Source organism: Rhinolophus sinicus, chromosome 2, assembly GCF_057876585.1.
Source record: "Rhinolophus sinicus isolate RSI-liver-muscle chromosome 2, RSI-T2T, whole genome shotgun sequence".
In the NCBI taxonomy this organism is placed as follows: Eukaryota; Metazoa; Chordata; class Mammalia; order Chiroptera; family Rhinolophidae; genus Rhinolophus; species Rhinolophus sinicus.
Window position 1 is genome coordinate 44863441 of NC_142502.1, and position 8451 is coordinate 44871891.

General features: G+C 42.8%; 1 pseudogene; it reads left to right on the forward strand.

Moving 5' to 3' along the window:
• The first annotated feature begins 890 nt into the window (after positions 1-890).
• On the forward strand, positions 891-7764 carry LOC109449108 (large ribosomal subunit protein eL30 pseudogene; annotated as a pseudogene).
• Positions 7765-8451: the final 687 nt, after the last annotated feature.

Below are 8451 nucleotides of genomic sequence, written 5' to 3' on the forward strand. Positions count from 1 at the left end.
TTTTGAAACACAAAGTGGAAAATATTTGACCACCCACAAAAAGGACTTCCTCTACCAACTCTCCAGCCCTTCAATACTCTAATAAGAAATAAGACTAGAACTATATTAAAATGAAGATTGTATTAGTTTCCTATTGTTGCTATAGCAAATTACTACAAATTTAGTAGCTTACAACAACACAGATTGATTCTCTTAGGGTTTTGAAGGTCAGAAATCTGAAATGAGTTACTGGGCTAAAATCAAGGTGTCATCAAAGGCTGGTTCCCTTTGGAGGCTCCAAGGCAAAATCTGTTCCTTGCCTCTTCCAATATCTAGAGACTGCCAGCATTCCTTGTGAGATGGCTACATCACTCCAATCTTTGGTTCCTTTCCTGACTCTGACATTCCTCACTCTTCCTATAAGAACTCTTGTGATTACTTTTGGCTCATCCAGAACAATCCAGGATAATCTCTTTATTTTAGAATGTTTAATGTAATCAACGTTTACCATGTAAGGTAGAAGATTCACAGGTCCTGAGGAGTATTAGAATGTGGACTTCTTTGGGAGGCCATTATTCTACCATAAGGATGGTAAGCATTTGCTTTTCATAGTTAGAATTATGATATGAAACTATTCAAAATTGAAGCCAGTGACCCAGCATTTGTAGACATATGCGATTAGGGAGCATGGTGGTAGACAAGCAACGAATCAGGATTCAGGGGATCTGGGTTGTAGTCCTATCCCTGTTGTTAGCTAGCTGTACAATCTTGGGCAAGTCATTCCCTCTTCTATGGAATTCTTCTTGCCTATGATATAAACTCTATCATTTTCTGATGGGGAATTGTTAAACCAGAACTCTTGACCTATTCTTTCTTCCTTGTGATAAAGGGCAGAAATCTTTCCTAAAAGTTTGTGGTTCATTCATTGTTGTTATGAAGCAAGATTTTCTCTTAGTAGCCAAATGGTCCAGGCTTCCAGACAAACTCTGGGACACTTTATGAAGCAGGTCGTTTTGTCTCTGTAATGATGTCCGTCTGCACTTTACGCATGGCAATCAAGTCTCTTAAGAAAATAATGTTCTGAAGATTAAGACCTGTGAACTCATGTGAGTACAACATCCTAGGTTTGTTCTCTCAAATAATATTAGAAACTATGGTTTAAATATTGTACGTATATTTACTTATTCAACAAACACTCATTGAGTACCTCCTGGGTACAAAGCACTGTGCCAGGCTGACTCCTAGCAATCTTGGTATTTGAATGTAATGAACACTACAATACTTAATAAATTAAGTGGAACACTTGATCATTACCAGTCAGCAAACAATTCAATAAACATTTATGAGTTTTCTCGCTTCCCGGCCATCTTGGTGGCTGCTCTTGGTTGGGGGCTGTTCCACACCTAAGGCAGGAAAATGGTGGCCGCAAAGAAGATGAAAAAGTTGCTGGAGTCGATCAACTCTAGGCTCCAACTTGTTATGAAAAGTGGAAAGTACTTGCTGGGGTACAAGCAGATTCTGAAAATGATTAGACAAGGCAAAGCGAAACTGGTCATCCTTGCCAACAACTGCCCAGCCTTGAAGAAATCTGCAATAGCATACTAGGCTATGTTGGCCAAGACTGTGTCCATCGTTACAGTGGCAATAATATTGAATTGGGCACGGCATGTGGAAAATACAACAAAACATGCACACTGGCTCTCACTGATCCAGGCGATTCTGATATCATTAGAAGCAGGCCAGAACAGACTGGTGAAAAGTAAATCATGCAAAATTTTTCTTTAATAAAACTAGCCAGAACTTGGTTTAACTATATATATATATACACTTATGAGGAATAAGCAGAGAAAATAAGGAACTCAAGTTCTCTAACCTAAAGTAATACTATACAAATATAACATAAGGCAACATATGAAAATTTCTTCAACATCACGTTTTTTTTCAAAGTTTTCCTTTTCCTTTGTGTTTATAACTTATTAAACAAGTATCAGCCTCCACCTTTATCACTTTCTAGGAGCTGCTGCTTCTAGTACAGAAACATGAAAACAGACGTTTTGATCTTAAGTTCTGAGTATTTTTCCTCTAACAAATAGTATAATTCCATTTTTTAATTTTTAAAAGTATGTGTGTAGTTTTTCCCAAAGGATAGGATTTTAAGTGTTTTTTCCTCTTTTTCACTTATCTACATTTTCTAATTTTTCAATAATGAACATTTATTTATCATACAATGAAATATATAAAAATGTTTTAATGAAAAATAGATCTTTACTACTTACAATGAATTTACCTTCAAAGTAATCTCTCCGTTGAAAAACATACACACTACTCAATTTCCACAATAGTAGTGCATGTGTATACCACCTGAGCTTCTAAGTAATAATTATAGTCATAAAGCATTTATGAGATTGTAAGATTAAATTTTGACTCCTCTCCAACTCATTCTGGAATGGGGGAACTGTTAAACTTCTCTGCACTGTGGTTTCTGGCCACATTTCACTATGGGATTTCTTCCCTGACCTGGTATAAATTAAGAGTGATGTGGGCTTTGATGGTCAAATAGCATTTGAAAACTTTCTATTTATTATTTTATACCCATTAATGGTCAGTTTATGATATAAAAATTGAGGGAGTTAACTTGGCACAATTATTGTAAATTATTGTTGTTTCATCCCACTTCTTATTCATTCACTCAACAACCATTTTTCAGCACCTGTTCCATGCCAGCAACTGTAATAAATGTTGGAAGACTAACCAACACATTGTAGTGTGGTGCCATTCAAAAGCCACTTTTATAAACACTGTATCATTTGGCCATGTCATGTGAGTGATTTAAACTCAAGAACCGAGACTCATTCATCCTTGCGTTGTCATCTGGGAATTAGTTTGGTGCACCAAATGTTTGTCGAATAGATGCATAAATGCAGGAGAGAATAAAGGAGTGAGTGCATATATAAAGCCTCATATGAGGTGCAATAAGAAAATATGGTAAATGTTTAAATTTTTAAAAAATATTACAGTAAAAGACACATTGACATTAATCCCCCTCAAAATACTCCCCTTCACTTCAAACACACTTATCCCATCATTCTTGCCACTTTCTGAAGGAGTTCTGGAAGTCCTCTTTCGTGAGTGTCTTTAGTTGCACTGTCGTGGCTGCCTCGATGTCCTGAATTGATTCAAAACATTTTCCTTTCATGGTCATTTTGACTTTGGGGAAGAGCCAGAAGTTGCACGGTGCCAGATCCGGTGAGTAAGGTGGATGAGGACACACCGTGATGTTTTTATTTGACAGAAATTGCTGTACCAGAAGTGATGTGTGACACAGAGCATTGTCATGATGGAGGATGAAGTAAGACACTCACGAAAGAGGACTTCCAGACCTGCTTCAGAAAGTGGCAAGAATGATGGGATACGTGTGTTTGAAGTGAGGGGGGAGTACTTTGAGGGGGAGTAATGGCAATGTGTCTTTTACTGTAATAAATTTTTTTTTATTTCTTTCACTGTATTTTTTTAAATACTTTCACTGTATTTTTCGATCACACCTCAGATCCCTGGTCTGTGCTAGTTTTTGTTTTCATAGAATTGTCAAACATTCACTTTTCTCCTTAACTCTTGTTTCCCTTGGAAAAGCTTTCTGGTCCTTACTTACTTCTTTCTCCCCAGGAGAGCACCTCCTAATGATGCTCACAGGCAATACCTTGGCTCCCCAGAAGTCCAAAACCTGCCGCCTCTGTCCCTTGGCTGGGACCCTGCTAACAGTCTCTGGGTGAGGGGACACTCTGGCCTCTTTTTGAAACTGATCAACTCTTAATGAAGAATTGGACAATTGGTAATGATACAAATTTTGTCATTCCTCTTACTACTATTGTAGAATAACTTAGTTGGGATAAAAAGCTGTGAAACTAGGTTTTCCTTGTTAGATTAGAAATCAAGAAAGCAACATATCAAGAAATCTAGAAAACAGAGGTGGAAACAATAAACTTCACTGATGTGCATTTAGTGCTCAGGGTAAGGGTAGCAGGCAGAATCAAGAAACGGTGGTGTCCAGGAACTGCTAAAAATACTTCAAGTAATTATCTACTAGTCTCACAAACAGACGTTTTTTCCCCTATTTTTTAAAAATACCTTCAGATCAACCAAAATGTTTAAAACCTTTCAGAGCATCACCTTGAAAGAGCCCCGCAGACAGATAAAGACTCCAAGAAAACAAGTCCCACCTAAAAGAGCAATGGTCCTGTTCCTTCATGCAACTCAGTCGACTATTTATTCAACATCTATTTGTCAAGCATTCTTGGGGATATAGTGATTTTTAAAAAAAAGGACATTGCAGGGTGGTTAGTGAAGAAGCTGGCACTTCCACTCAGCCCTGAAGGATGAGAGGGAACAGCACAGGCAGAGCTTCTAAAGCAAAAGGTTCTGGGCTGCCCCCTCAGCCGAGAGACCAGAGAGGGAGGATGTATAAGATGAGATCCGAAATAGAGGCAGGCGCCAGATGAAGGAGGGCCTGACGTTAGAGGAGGCAGTTGGGTTTTATTCAGAGTATGATGGAGAGCCCTGAGACAAGTGGGACCCTAAGAGAAACAGATTGTGATGTGTTTTTATCCGTACCACACGCAGTGGCAAGAACAACATGAAGGTAAAATGGCCGGCTAACGTGGCACGGAAGTGACCACCCCCTTTGCCTCATTCATTAGGGTACTACTTTAGAGGATTAGCTATAGCAATGCATGGTTTGTACTTTACTAAACACTTTCCTTTTCATGAAGATTGTGCCAGGTTGTACCTAAATTATCACATTAAATCTTTGTGAAAGCTTTATGTCCAAACCATCTGCAAGTCTCTGACAACAGTCATCAAAGGCGTCCCTGTGCCAGCTCATCTCAGCAGGGCTGTTCAGATGACATTCTGATAATGCAGCAGGAAGAGAGTCAAGATGAGAATCTGCTTCTGCAACATTTTCACACCAAGGCAAAAAAATGTGCTTGTAGATTTTTATCAGGAGTAAAATTGTTTTCCCTCACTCAGTACACATTTTAGGACACTAGAGATACGAAAACGGATATAACGCAACCCCAATCTTTGTCCTTAGTAGAGTACGATGGAATCTGGAATCTAGTACGAGCTCCTATCTGTTGCTCCCTTTTCAATCACTCCCTCTCCACCTATCCCCCTCATGTATTTCTATGATAAAGAATGGAAGAGAAAGCTAGTGGGCGTGCCATAGGGGAAGAGGGAGTATTGTATCACTCGGGCAGCTCACTTCTTGTGAACGCATCCCAGAACCATTATCCATGAGATCAGGAGAAACTTGAGAGCAAGGCTGACCTTTGGAGAAGAGAAGGAGGCTGGGGCAGTGGCCACACGCGTGTGCTTTGGCATCAGCCAAACCAGGGCTTAGGGAAGTGTCTGTTACTGACCATCAGCACGACTCTGGGCAAGTTATTGAACCTCTCTGAGTCTTAATTTGTCACCTCCAAAATGGGAAAAATCATACCTGCCTCGCTAGGTTGCTGTAAGAGGAAAGCAACTAGCTGAAAAGCACCTCGTTCCGAGGCTGACATATTGCAAGTGTTTAATAACCGGTAGCTAGTATTGCCCTCAGAGAATAACAGAGAAGACCTGTGCATGGAGGGGAGGACAGGTTCTCCTGGGGCTGTACCATGGAATGCAGGAGAGGGGATGAGCTGGCCAAGACTGGGCCCACAAAGCCACACATGACGTGAATTCATGTTTCCTGTGCCATCTTGTACACCTGGAGGCTTCAGGTGAGAAGGGAGGTAAGCAGGTCAGGAGGGTGGCACCATTGGGAGGGCCACTCTCTCAGTGCCCTTCCCCCATCTGCCTGCCCAAATTGCCACTAGTTGCTGCTCACTGAAGGCAGTGGCAGCCAGGGGCATCCACAGGGGGGAGCCCCTCGGAGACAGGGTCTATTTCCTTGTTCTGTTAAGTTGCTGTCTCTCCAGCCTATGTGGCCCACTCCATTCATCCAGCCACATTAAGGAAAATGGACACTGTAACGGGCTTAGAACACAGTGTGGCCAGACAGGCTGACTTTATAGTCTTTACACAGATAATGTCATTCTGCTCTGAATCTGGAAGATGCGAGAACACCAACAGGACAGTTCTGTATCACTGGGATTCAGAGGAAGGAGGGAGGAGCTGCCCCATGCAGTGGGTGGCTTATGAGTGAATGGGAGGGAGACTATGTAAACCACAGAGCTAAGTTTTCAAGTGGCTTAGTTGATGAGAGAGAGAAAGAGAAAGTGAGGGGAGGAGGGAAAGACGGAAGGAGAGAGGGATGGAGGGGGGGGAGAGAGAGGGAGGGAGGCTTAGCTAGAAGGAAACAGAGGATCAGAAGTGGTCATGTTTTAACACTGAAGTGACCTGAGCATGGGTGCAGGTTGAGAGACAGAGCAGAGATGGTGGAAGCTCTGCTCGCAGAGGGGTCAGCTCACCCTGTGACATGGGGAGAAGAGGTGAGGTAGTTACATATATAGGTAAAATGCAGGGGGAGCAAGTTGTTCAGGTCCTTGAAGCTTTGTGGCTTAATTTTCTCGATGCAGTAGGGAGTCCATTCCTGAGACTACAGGAGGCTTGGCCAGGTGGGGCTCAGAAGGGAGGTGAAGATTTGCCAGAGTCATTGAAAACTGTGGACTGGCACGGAGGGCCCGGCTGTGATTGGAGACAGAGGTTTTGTTATGGCTCTAGTCCCCACAGGTAGGCAGTACCCTTTAGCAAGTGACAGAAGCCTGATGTCCCGTGGAATGAGCGACAGAATGTCAGAGGAAGGAGTGGTAAGGTTCAGGTCATCAACTTTATGGTCAAGGTTGGATAGAAATGCCGGTGGTCAACAGAGGGCTGACACACTTGGAGAAAGGGAGACAGTGCGACTGGAGGTCCCCATGGGGGAAAAGAGGAAGTGTGGGAGTGAGAGTGCGAGCTGGAAAAACCATACTGGGTGGAACAGTGCCCTCCAAAAGTCCACGTCTATCTGGAACCTAGAGTGTGACCTTATTTGGAAATAGGCTTTTGACAGGCATCATTAGTTAAAATGAAGTCATACTGCATTAGGGAGACCCTAAGTCCAATGATTGGCATCCTTATAAGAAAACAGAGACAAGGAGACACACAGAGAGCAGAAACGGAGACGGGCAGAGACTGGAGTGATGCGTGGAAGAACCGAGCAGTACAAAGCATTGCTGGCAACCGGCAGAAGCGAGGAGACAGGCATGAAACAGATGCTCTTTAAAGGCCTAACGCAGGAACCCACCCTGCCGACACTGTGATTCGGGACTTCCAGCCTCCAGAACTGTGAGAGAATACATTCCTGTTGTTTTAAGTAAGGCACTTCGTTTGTGATACTTGTTACAACAACTCTGGAAAACTAATACAGACAGGAAGAAGGTCATGGTGAGAGAGTTGGGGTTGACAGTCGCAGTGTCCCCTCTCCCATTTTCGTACTCTGCCGTGGCCGTGAGGACGAAGAGGGTTGGTAGGTGCCAGAGAGAGCCTGTGAGCTGGACTTGGCACACTTAGCAACTGACTAGATGACAGGTGGCGGGGGAGAGGAAAGGTGCATCAAAGGGGCCAAAGTGACCTCACGGTTTCACAGCCAGTACATGAGAGACCACCTACCCCCGCATCTCCTCGCTCTGTGAATGGAATGACCATTCTCCCGGAGAAGAAGAGGATGCTGCCTGAGAAGATTCAGGAGTCTTGGTGTCTTCTTTGTCCCCACTCTGCCCATGTGGTGACCTCTATGGATGAGTGGCGATAACAGCTGCCTTCAGGAAGTTGTGGGCCTGAACGTCCTCTGCTCAGCAGTGGTTGCAGCTCTGGAGGAAGCTGGTTAACTGTGGCCAGGGATTACCTCCTCTCCTGTTTCTACGTCACAGCCGAGGCCGGTCCTGCTCCTTGTCTCTGCTTGATAAGGACTGAGGAATAGATGGAAGAAATAAAATGGAGTCACTATGGTCAAGCTGCTAAATGATTAAAATCAAGTAGGCTGAGGTATGAGGAAACAATTCTATTCTTGTCTTAATTAGCCTGAACTTACACATCTGAGCTTTCCAATCCTGAGTCAATGACTGAATATACATCAGACCCTCAGATGACCATCTGAATGACCTCAAGAAGACATTGTTCCATCATTTAGACCACCAGATAGCTGAAGATGAGCATCTTAGAACAATTCAGAGGCTATGAATGCAGGACCCTAAGCCCCTTTAATAAATCATTGTCACTTTTTTCTAGCCAAAGCCACTTGAGTCTTTTTGAGTATGTTCGAAAGGACCCATCTGCTAATGTTGCATCTGATTCTGACAGCATTTTATTGGTGTTATTTTTTTTGTGTGTGTTTTTTTTTTGTTTCTAAGTACAACCCTTGGTCTACATTCCTGGCATGGACACAAAGAGCTGGTTAAAGATAATACCTTGTTCTAATGCAGCCCTGGAGATCAAAGCCAAAGGATC